Source organism: Arachis ipaensis, chromosome B1 (genome assembly GCF_059453495.1).
Source record: "Arachis ipaensis isolate K30076 ecotype BB chromosome B1, ASM5945349v1, whole genome shotgun sequence".
Classification (NCBI taxonomy): domain Eukaryota; kingdom Viridiplantae; phylum Streptophyta; class Magnoliopsida; order Fabales; family Fabaceae; genus Arachis; species Arachis ipaensis.
In genome coordinates this window covers 125522815-125534687 of record NC_142436.1, presented here as the reverse complement: position 1 = coordinate 125534687, position 11873 = coordinate 125522815, and the positions used below count along the sequence as shown (strand labels likewise).

The following is an 11873-nucleotide window of genomic DNA, read 5'->3' as shown; positions in this document are numbered from 1 at the left end:
TCTGTGTGGAATGTTGGTGAGCTGCATGGTTGTTGGGGTTGTGACGTCTCTGATCTTGGCCTTGATCTTGTTGATTTTCCCACCCAAAGTTTGGGTGATTCCTCCATCCAGGGTTATAGGTCTTGGAGTATGGGTCATGGTTCTACCTGGGTGAGTTTCCAATGTAGTTGGCTTGTTCATGCTCACTTTCTGCTTCTGCATTCACTCCCTCTTGAGTTGTTGATGAGGTGGTGATTGCTGCTACTTGGTTCGTCTCCATCTTCTTGGTGAGGTTAGCTAATTGCTTGGTAATGAGCTTGTTTTGGGCCAGCAGTGCATCTACATTGTTTAGCTCCATCACTCCTCTAGTGTTGCCTCTTTCGGAAGCATAGAAGAAGTCATTCTCTGCTACAGTTTCAATGACATCTATGGCCTCCTTAATGGTCTTCTTCTTGTTCAGAGATCCTCCGGATGAGTGGTCTGCTGCCTTCTTTGATTCATAAGAAAGGCCTTCATAGAAAATGTGTAGCTGCACCCATTCATTGAATATATCCGGTGGGCACCTTCTTGTCAGATCCTTGAACCTCTCCCATGCTTCGTATAGAGTCTCACCATCTTGCTGCCTGAATGTTTGTACCTCAGCTCTCAACCTGTTGATCCGTTGAGGAGGATAAAATCTTGCCAGGAATTTGTTCACCACATCTTCCCAGGTTGCTAAACTCTCCTTTGGGAAGGACTCTAACCATTTGGATGCCTTGTCCTTGAGTGAGAAGGGAAACAGAAGTAGTCTATAGGTGTCAGGATGAACACCATTGGACTTCACAGTATCACATATCCTCAGGAAGGTGGTTAGATGTTGATTGGGGTCTTCTTGGATGCCTCCTCCGAATGAACAGTTGTTCTGAACAAGGGTGATGAGCTGTGGCTTTAGTTCAAAGTTGTTGGCATGTATGGTTGGCCTTTGGATGCTACTCCCACAGTTTCCTGGGTTTGGATTGATGTAAGAGCCTAGAACCCTTATCTCTTGCCCAGCATGATTTGCTAGACCTTCTCTGCCATGGTTGTGAGCCTCTTCTTCATGATGGTTCTCCATATTCTCCTCCATGTCTGGTTCAAAGTACTCTTCCTCTTCCTTAGCACCCACTACTCTTTTTCCTCTTGCTTCCCTCCTTAATCTAAGGAAGGTCCTCTCTGGTTTAGAATCAAAGGAAGTTGAAGTCCTGCTTCTTCTCCCTGTTATACACCCAACAAGGCACAAGGAAGGAAACATATGTAGAAAGTGTTTCTTGTTAGAAATGCTGTTAGTGTGAGTGATGCAATATATCAAACAGTTAGTGTGTTAGTGAACTGAATGGTAAATAACGAAGAAAATGGGTAAGGGAAAGGGAAGATAATAACTGAACAGAAAGTAAATTACTCAAATGAACTTAAATCAAAGAAAAGAAAAATGCTCAATCTAGTTATCCTCCAATTTAATCATTGTTGATACAAAATCAATCCCCAGCAACGGCGCCATAAACTTGACAGCACGGAAATTTGTCTCTCAACAATTTTCCTTCGGCAAGTGTACCGAATTGTCGTCAAGTAAAAACTCACAATAGAGTGAGGTCGAATCCCACAGGGATTGATTGGTCAAGCAACTTTAATTAGAGGGCTGTTCTAGTTGAGCGAAGCAGAATTTGATTTGATAGTTACAGAAAATTAAATGGCGGGAAAGTAGATAGCAGAAAATGTAAATGCTGGAAGTAAAGAGCTGAAAATAAATGGCGGAAAGTAAATTGCAGAATTGTAAATGGGAATGGGGAAGATGCTCATAAAAGTAAATTGCAGAAATTAAAGAGAATGGGTAAGATCAGAAATGGGGGATTCATTGGGCTTAGAAAAAATTAATAATTAGAAAAACTCTTAGCAAGGTATCAGAAAAATTAATCAATCAACTGCTGAGTCTGATAACTCAAGTATTACCAATTACTTAACCAAAACCAAAAGGAGAAAAATCTAAATTAAATTGAAAGCATCATAAATAGAATAAAATAATCATAAATCTGAAATACCTCAAATTATATTAAATAGAATATTCAAATCTAACATGAAAAGTTCATAAGCCAATTTGGCAACATAAGTAATTAACAAGTAAAATCATTAGAGTAACTAAAAGTAGAAGAGAACATAAAATTAAAGTTGGGAACATTGAACCTGGAACGGAGTAATAACCATAAAGTAAAAGAAATCCTAATTCTAAAACCTAAGAGAGAGGAGAGAACCCTCTCTCTCTCTCTAAAACTACATCTAAAACCTAAAATTATATATTCTGAATGTTGTATGAATTGTTGGATTGATTTTCCCACTTTATAGCCTCTAATCTGTGTTTTTTGGGTCGAGAACCGGGTCAAAAACAGCCCAGAAATCGCCCCCAGCGATTTCTGGTACGTACAGGTCGCTGCAAAGTCATGCGTTAGCGTCGTCCACGCGTTAGCGTGGATTGGATTTTTTCCAGGTCACGCATCCGCGTGATCCACGCGTGCGCGTCACCTGGCTTCGGGACAGTGGTGCACGAATTGTAAATCAGACTTTTCACAAAAGTGCATTGGGTCGTCCAAGTAATACCTTACGTGAGTAAGGGTCGATCCCACGGAGATTGTCGGCTTGAAGCAAGCTATGGTTATTTTGTAATTCTTAGTCAGGAAATTAATAATAAAATGGTTGGGTTTACGAGAAGTAATTAACAAAAAATAAATAATACTTGTTATGCAGTAATGGAGAACAGATTGAGGTTTTGGAGATGCTCTGTTTTCTGAATCTCTGCTTTCCTACTGTCTTCTTCTTCACGCACGCAGATCTCCTTCCATGGCAAGCAATATGTTGGTGGATCACCGTTGTCAATGGCTACCATCCATCCTCTCAGTGAAAATGGTCCAAATGCGCTGTCACCGCACGGCTAATCATCTGTCGGTTCTCACTCATGTTGGAATAGAATCCATTGATTCTTTTGCGTCTGTCACTACGCCCAACACTCGTGAGTTTGAAGCTCATCACAGTCATCCCTTCTCGAATCCTACTCTGAATACCACAGACAAGATTTAGACTTTCTGGATCTTAAGAATGGCCGCCAATAATTCTAGCCTATACCACGAAGACTCTGATCATAAACTAGGAGGCTAAGAGATACACACTCAAGCTAGTGCAGATAGAACGGAGGTGGTTGTTAGGCACGCGTTCATAGGTGAGAATGATGATGAGTGTCACGGATTATCACATTCGTCAGGGTGAAGTGCGAGTGAATATTTTATAATAGAAACAAGCGTGATTGAATGAAAAATAGTAGTAATTGCATTAATTCATCGAAACACAGCAGAACTCCTCACCCCCTATCATGGAGTTTAGAGACTCATACCGTAGAGATACAATGTAAAATGTGAAAAAATGTCATTGATAGCATGGAAATTTGTCTGTCAACAATTTTCCTTCGGCAAGTGTACCGAATTTTCGTCAAGTAAAAACTCACAATAGAGTGAGGTCGAATCCCACAGGGATTGATTGGTCAAGCAACTTTAATTAGAGGGCTGTTCTAGTTGAGCGAAGCAGAATTTGATTTGATAGTTGCAGAAAATTAAATGGCGGGAAAGTAGATAGTAGAAAATGTAAATGCTGGAAGTAAAGAGCTGAAAATAAATGGCGGAAAGTAAATTGCAGAATTGTAAATGGGAATGAGGAAGATGCTCATAAAAGTAAATTGCAGAAATTAAAGTGAATGGGTAAGATCAGAAATGGGGGATTCATTGGGCTTAGGAGATGTTGCATTCTCCGGATCAAGTTCATTCTCAATCTCTTCCTCAATCAATGCATTCATTGATCTCCTTGGCAATCTTAAGTGATCGAATTCCAATTCCTTGGTAATTCAATCTCTCAATTCTTGATCAATAGCCAATTCCTTGGTCAATTGCTCATGAGAAGAGATGAAGTATGGTCACTGATTATACCACTTGCATTCCCAAATCAAGTGTTGGTAGGGTTATAGTCACCATACCCTTCCAACTCCCAATTTGGTCCAACATGAGAAAGCATTTCTAGCATGATCTCTTCATTCCTCTTCCAAGATTCAGAAGAGATCCAAGTATGAATAGCTTCTTTTCCAAGATAACTACCCAATTGGATGAAGATTGAAAGCTTTCTAGTAAAATCAAGAGAAAAGATAGAGAAAGAAGAATGAAAACTAATATTGATCCATCAAATTACAACAGAGCTCCCTAACCCAATGAAAGGGGTTTAGTTGTTCATAGCTCTGGGAATAGAAAACAAGGATGGAAGATACATTCTGAAAAGTAAAACTAGAAGTGCAGAGAAAGTAAAATATTACAGAGAGTAGTTCTCAAAACTCCTCCCTCTCCAAAACTTCTTTCTAATTCAAAACTACCCCTATATATATTACTCTTCTGATCTTCTAGTTGATTCTTCAAGTCTTGGATATGGGCCTTTGGATCTTGAGTTTGAAGCAGTTATCTTCCGCAGTGGGCTTAGCTTTACTTACAGAGAGAAAGTGTGAAGTAGGCAGGGTCTTTAGCTCAGGACGTTAGTGGTGTTAACGTTAAGTGAGAGTGTGGGTTCGAGAACGTTAGTGACAATCACCTTTTTCACTAACGTTCCTCACCCAGGGATGATCCATGTTAACTTCAACGTTAGTGGCATCAACATGACCACTAACGTTGCCTCTTGATCCTTCACACACGTTATTGGGACTCACCTTTTCCAATAACGTTGAGAGTCCTCCCTCCCCCTACGTTAGAGTTCACGTTAACTTAGTTAACGTGGCTCATAACGTAGGCTTGCCAATTCTTCGAGAACGTTAGTGACACTTACCTTTGTCACTAATGTTCCAAGGTGCCCCTACTTCCCACGTTAGAGTCCACGTTAACTAAGTTAACGTGGCTTCTAACGTGGTAATGATAGCCATCTCCAACGTTAGTGACAAAGGTGAGTGTCACTAACGTTGGCTCATCATCCTGTCCTCAACGTTAGCTTCCACGTTAACTAAGTTAACGTGGGAGTTAACGTGGCTCATAGTAGCTCATTCCAACGTTGGTGACAAAGGTGAATGTCACTAACGTTGGCGATTGTTTGCTTTCTCTACGTTAACTTTCACGTTAACTAAGTTAACGTGGGAGTTAACGTAGCTCAAGATGGCTTAGTCCAACGTTAGTGACAATGGTGAGTGTCACTAACGTTGGCCATTCTTTTGCTTCCCAACGTTAGAGTCCACGTTAACTAAGTTAACGTGGAAGCTAACGTGGCCAATATGAGCTTGGTCCAACGTTAGTGACAAAGTTGAGTGTCACTAACGTTGGCTCAACTTTCTTTCTTCCACGTTAGAGTTCATGTTAACTTAGTTAACGTGACTCTTAACGTGGGCTATGATGGCTTCGAGGACGTTATTCGCGATTACTTTTCTCATTAACGTTGCAAGCTAGCTCCCATTCCACGTTAGTGGTCACGTTAGTTAGACTAACGTGGCTGCTAACGTGGTTCTTTCTTGCTTCCTTTGTCCTGAAATCAAGCAATAAAGTGCATCAAAGTTCTAATCCACATCATGAGACATGCATCATCCATTTTGTCATCTAATTCATGCAAAATTCCCATGAAATCATGTAAAGTGCACAATGTATGCTTAAATCAAGATGTAAGTGAAATTCCACCAAAAACTTGCTTATTTCCTAAGAAAATGCATGAAACTACCCTAAAACAGTAAAGAAAAGGTCAGTAAAACTGGCCAAAATGCCCTGGCATCAGTCATGAGATGCAAAATAAATCTCTAAAAGTAGTTTTTATACTAAGCTGGTGACCTAGGTTTACAGGAATTGAGTAAACTAAGATAGATAGTGCAGAAATCCACTTTCGGGGCCTACTTAGTGTGTGCTTGGGATGAGCATTGAAGCTTCCATGTGTAGAGACTTTATTTGGAGTTAAACACCAGGTTGTGGCCTGTTTCTGGCGTTTAACTCTGGTTTGCAACCTGTTTCTAGCGTTTAACGACAGAATATGGTAAAGACTTGGCGTTAAATGCCAATTTGAGTCGTCAAAAATTGGGCAAAGTATAGACTATTATATATTGCTGGAAAGACCTGAATGTCTACTTTTCAACGCAATTAAGAGTGTGTGAATTGCGCATCTGTAGCTCCAGAAAATCTATTTCGAGTGCAGAGAGGTCAGAATCCAACAGCATCTGCAGTCCTTTTTCAGCTTCTGAATCAGATTTTTGCTCAGGTCCCTCAATTTCAGCCAGAAAATACCTGAAATTACAGAAAAATACACAAACTCATAGTAAAGTCCAGAAATATAATTTTTGCATAAAAACTAATAAAAATATAATAAAAAGTGGCTAAATCATACTAAAAACTACCTAAAAACAATGCCAAAAAGCGTATAAATTATCCACTCATCACAACACCAAACTTAAATTGTTGCTTGTCCCCAAGCAAATGAAAATCAAATAGGATAAAAAGAATAGAATATACTATAAATTCCAAAATATCAATGAAACTTAGATCCAATTAGATGAGCGGGACTAGTAGCTTTTTGCCTCTGAACAGTTTTGGCATCTCACTTTATCCTTTGAAGTTCAGAATGATTGGCATCTATAGGAACTCAGAATTTAGATAGTGTTATTGATTCTCCTAGTTCAGTATGTTGATTCTTGAACACAGCTACTTTATGAGTCTTGGCCGTGGCCCTAAACACTTTGTTTTCAGTATTATCACCGGATACATAAATGCCACAGATATATAACTGGGTGAACCTTTTCAGATTGTGACTCAGCTTTGCTAGAGTCCCAAATTAGAGGTGTCCAGGGTTCTTAAGCACACTCTTTTTTGCTTTAGATCACGACTTTAACCGCTCAGTCTCAATCTTTTCACTTGACACCTTCACGCCACAAGCACATGGTTAGGGTCAGCTTGGTTTAGCCGCTTAGGCCAGGATTTTATTCCTTTGGGCCCTCCTATCCACTGATGCTCAAAGCCTTTGATCCTTTTTACCCTTTCCTTTTAGTTTAAAGGGTTACTGGCTTTTTGCTCTTGCCTTTTGGTTTAAAGAGCTATTGGCTTTTTCTGCTTGCTTTTTCTTTTTCTTTCTTTTTTTTTTCTTTTATTTTCGCCATTTTTTTCAAGCTTTGGTCTTCACTGCTTTTTCTTGCTTCAAGAATCAATTTTATGATTTTTTAGATTATCAAATAATATTTCTCCTTTTTCATTATTCTTTCAAGAGCCAACAATTTTAACATTCATAAACAACAAATTCAAAAGACATATGCACTGTTCAAGCATTCATTCAGAAAACAAAAAGTATTGCCACCACATTAATATAATTAAACTAATTTCAAGATAAAAATTGAAATTCATGTACTTCTTGTTCTTTTCTAATTAGGAACATTTTTCATTTAAGAAAGGTGGAGGATTTATGGGACATTCATAACTTTAAGGCATAGACACTAGACACTAATGATCTTGTAGTAAAGACACAAAACATAGTCAAACATAAAGCTTAAAACCGAAAACAGAAAAACAAATAGACAAGGAGATTAAGGAACAGGTCCACCTTAGTGAAGGTGGCATCTTCTTCCTTTTGAAGAACCAATGGTGCTCTTGAGCTCCTCTATGTCTCTTCCTTGCCTTTGTTGCCCCTCCCTCATGGCTCTTTGATCTGCAGTCAAATGCTCTACCACTGAACTATGGACCCTTGAAATGAACCTGTCTATTTCTCATGACTCGGGGGGTGGAAGCAACTGCCTTCCTTTTCCTCTTTCTAGAGGTTTCTCCGGCCTTAGGTGGAATAAATGGTTATGGAAAAACAAAAAGCAACGCTTTTTTTTCCACACCAAACTTAAAAGGTTTGATCGTCCTCGAGCAAAAGAAGAAAGAAGGGGGTAGAAGGAGAAGTGGAGGAGATCCTGGGGAAGAGAGAATAAGTTGGGATTGGTGGGGATCCTGTGGGGTCCATAGATCCTGAGGGGTCAAGGACTTCACATCCCTGCTCCATTTAGGCATGCAAAACGCCCTTAGAGTGTGATTCTGGCGTTAAACGCTAGGTTGCAGCCTGTTTCTGGCATTTAACGCCAACTTTTCTTCCCTTTCTGGTGTTTAATACCAACTTGGTGCTCTGTTCTGGTGTTAAACGCCAGCTTGTTGCTTCTTTCTGGCGTTAAACGCCTAGAATGGTGCCAAACTGGGCGTTTAACGCCCATTCTGCTACTCTTACTGGCGTTTAAATGCCAGTAAATCTGTCCTCCAGGGTGTGCTATTTTTGATGCTATTTTTGATTCTGCTTTACTTCTGCAGCTGTTTTTATGACTCCACATGATCATCAACCTACAGAAAACTTAAAATAACAATGGAAAATGAAATGAAAAAGTAATTAACATAGATAAATAAGATTGGGTTGCCTCCCAATAAGCGCTTCTTTACTGTCAATAGCTTGACATTACTGAGCCTTATAGTTTGTAATGTCTGCAAACCACGCAGCTTCCTGAATAGCAAATAATTGCTCATCCAGAAACATTTCAGAGATCTCAGTAGGAGGGAGGGATGCTCCTGCTACTGGTTCTATTCAGGACAGGTGATCAGCTACTTGATTCTCTGTTCCTTTTTTGTCTCTTATTTCTATATCAAACTCTTGCAAAAGTAACACCCATCTTATGAGTCTGGGTTTTGAATCCTGCTTTGTGAGGAGATATTTTAGAGCAGCATGGTCAGTGTACACAATCACTTTTGATCCTACTAAGTAAGATCTAAACTTGTCAATGGCATAAACCACTGCAAGCAATTCCTTTTTTGTGGGTGTGTACTTTTTCTGCGCATCATTTAAAATACGGCTAGCATAGTAAATGACGTGCAGAAGCTTGTCATGCCTCTGTCCTAATACTGCACCAATAGCATGGTCACTGGCATCACACATTAATTCGAATGGTAATGTCCAGTCTGGTGCAGAAATGACAGGTGCTGTGACCAACTTAGCCTTCAGAGTCTCAAAGGCCTGCAAACACCCTGTGTCAAAGACAAATGGTGTGTCAGTAGCTAGCAGATTACTCAGAGGTTTTGCAATTTTTGAAAAATCTTTTATAAACCTCCTGTTGAATCCTGCATGCCCCAGAAAGCTTCTGATTGCTTTAACATTGGCAAGTAGTGGTAATTTTTCAATTACCTCCACCTTAGCTTGATCCACCTCTATTCCCTTGTTCAAAATTTTGTGCCCAAGGACAATTTCTTCAGTCACCATAAAGTGACATTTCTCCGAGTTTAAAACTAAGTTAGTCTCTTGGCACTTTTTCAGAACAAGTGCTAGATGGTCAAGACAGGAGCTGAATGAGTCTCCAAATACTGAGAAGTCATCCATGAAGACTTCCAGAAATTTCTCTACCATATCAGAGAAGATAGAAAGCATGCACCTCTGAAAGGTTGCAGGTGCATTGCACAGACCAAATGGCATCCTTCTGTAGGCAAACACTCCAGATGGACATGTGAATGTTGTTTTCTCTTGGTCCTGAGGATCTACTGCAATTTGGTTGTAACCTGAATAGCCATCCAAAAAGTAGTAGTATTCATGCCCTGCTAGTCTCTCTAGTATCTGGTCTATGAATGGTAAAGGAAAATGATCCTTCCTGGTGGCTGTATTGAGCCTTCTGTAGTCAATACACATGCGCCACCCTGTAACTATTCTTGTAGGAACCAGTTCATTCTTTTCATTATGAACCACTTTTATTCCTCCCTTCTTGAGGACAACATGGACAGGGCTCACCCAGGGGCTATCAAAAATAGGATAAATAATCCCAGCCTCTAGTAATTTAGCGACCTCTTTCTGCACTACCTCCTTCATGGTGGGATTTAGCCGCCTCTGTGGTTGAACCACTGGCTTAGCATCCTCCTCCAATAGGATTTTGTGCATGCATCTGGCTGGACTAATGCCCTTAAGATCACTTATGGACCACCCAAGAGCTGTCTTGTGTGTCCTTAGCACCTGAATTAGTGCGTTCTCTTCCTGTGGCTCTAAAGCAGAGCTTATGATCACGGAAAAAGTGTCATTTTCTCCCAGAAATGCATATTTCAGGGATGGTGGTAGTGGTTTGAGCTCGGGTTTAGGAGGCTTCTCCTCTTCCTGAGGAGTCTTCAGAGGTTCTTCTATTTTCTCTGGTTCCTCCATATCAGGCTGAACATCTTTAAAAATGTCCTCTAGCTCTGATTCGAGACTCTCAATCATATTGAACTCTTCCACCAGGGAGTCAATAATATCAACGCTCAGACAGTCTTTTGATGTGTCTAGATGCTGCATAGCTTTGACAACATTCAACTTAAACTCATCCTCATTGACTCTCAAGGTTATCTCCCCTTTTTGGACATCAATGAGGGTTCGTCCAGTTGCTAGGAAAGGTCTTCCTAGAATGAGAGTTGCACTCTTGTGCTCCTTCATTTCCAGCACTACAAAGTCAGTAGGAAAGGAAAATGGCCCAACCTTGACAATCATGTCCTCAATTATGCCTGATGGATATTTAATAGAGCCATAAGCAAGTTGAAGACATATCTGGGTTGGTTTGACCTCTTCAGTCAAGCCAAGCTTTCTGATAGTGGATGCAGGGATTAGATTGATACTTGCCCTAAGATCACATAGAGCTGTCTTGGTACAAGTACCCTCTAATGTGCATGGTATCATAAAGCTTCCGGGATCCTTAAGCTTTTCTGGTAAGCTTGTTAGAATGGCTGCACTGTATTCTTCACTGAGAAAAACTTTTTCAGTTTCTCTCCAATCCTTCTTATGACTTAAGATCTCTTTCATGAACTTAGCATAAGAGGGTATTTGCTCAAGTGCCTCTGCAAACGAAATCTTTATTTTAAGAGTCCTGAGATAGTCTGCAAAGCGGGCAAATTGTTTATCCTGTTCCGCTTGGCAGAATTTCTGAGGATAAGGCATTTTGGCTTTATATTCTTCAACCTTAGTTGCTGCATGTTTATTTCCTACAGAGGCAGGTTGAGAAGCCTTCTTAAGGGAGTTATTATCAGCACTTGTAAGTGTCTGATCCCTCACTGTTATTTGGACGCCAGGACTAGACGTGGATTGGACGTTTAACGCCAGATTCCTATCATTTTCTGGCGTTTGAATGCCAGAACTGGACATGGATTGGGAGTTTAACGCCAGTTTTTCACCCGTTTCTGGAGTTTGATCACCAGACTTATTCCTCTCTGGGATCTTACTGTCCTCAGAGGGATTTTGGGTAGCATGTTGCTCATCCTCTGTCAGTTGTTCCTTTCTTGGCTTTCTGCTACTGTGAGTTGAGGTATTTAATATTTTTCCACTTCTTAATTGAACTGCTTGATACTCCTCTATTATCTGTTTTGATAACTGCTGTTTTGTCTGATTCAATTGTGATTCCATATCCTTGTTAGCATTTTTGGTTTCTTGTAGCATCTCCTTAAATTCTGCTAACTGCCTTGTTATAGAAGATAGTTGCTGATTGAGTTCAGCAACTTGTTCCTGAGGACTAAAGTCAGTTGATACTGCCTTAGCTTCTTCTTTCATGGAGGACTCATTACTTATGTACAGATGCTGATTTTTAGCAACTATATCAATAAGCTCTTGAGCCTCTTCAATAGTCTTTCTCATGTGTATGGATCCACCAGCTGAGTGGTCTAGAGATATCTGAGCTTTTTCTGTAAGCCCGTAGTAGAAGATGTCTAACTGCACCCACTTTGAAAATATTTCAAAGGGGCATTTCCTTAGCATCCCTCTGTACCTCTCCCAGGTATTATAAAGGGATTCATCATCCTATTGTTTAAAGCCTTGGATGTCCAGCCTTAGCTGTGTCATCCTTTTTGGAGGGAAATATTGATTCAAGAATTTGTCTGATAACTGTTTCT

General features: G+C 40.1%; 1 non-coding gene across 1 annotated transcript; it reads left to right on the top strand.

Annotated features, from left to right (window-relative positions):
- Nucleotides 1–524: 524 nt before the first annotated feature.
- Nucleotides 525–631, top strand: LOC148578266 (small nucleolar RNA R71). The gene has a single exon (XR_015903751.1). It is a non-coding gene; the product is annotated as a small nucleolar RNA R71 (small nucleolar RNA).
- Nucleotides 632–11873: the final 11242 nt, after the last annotated feature.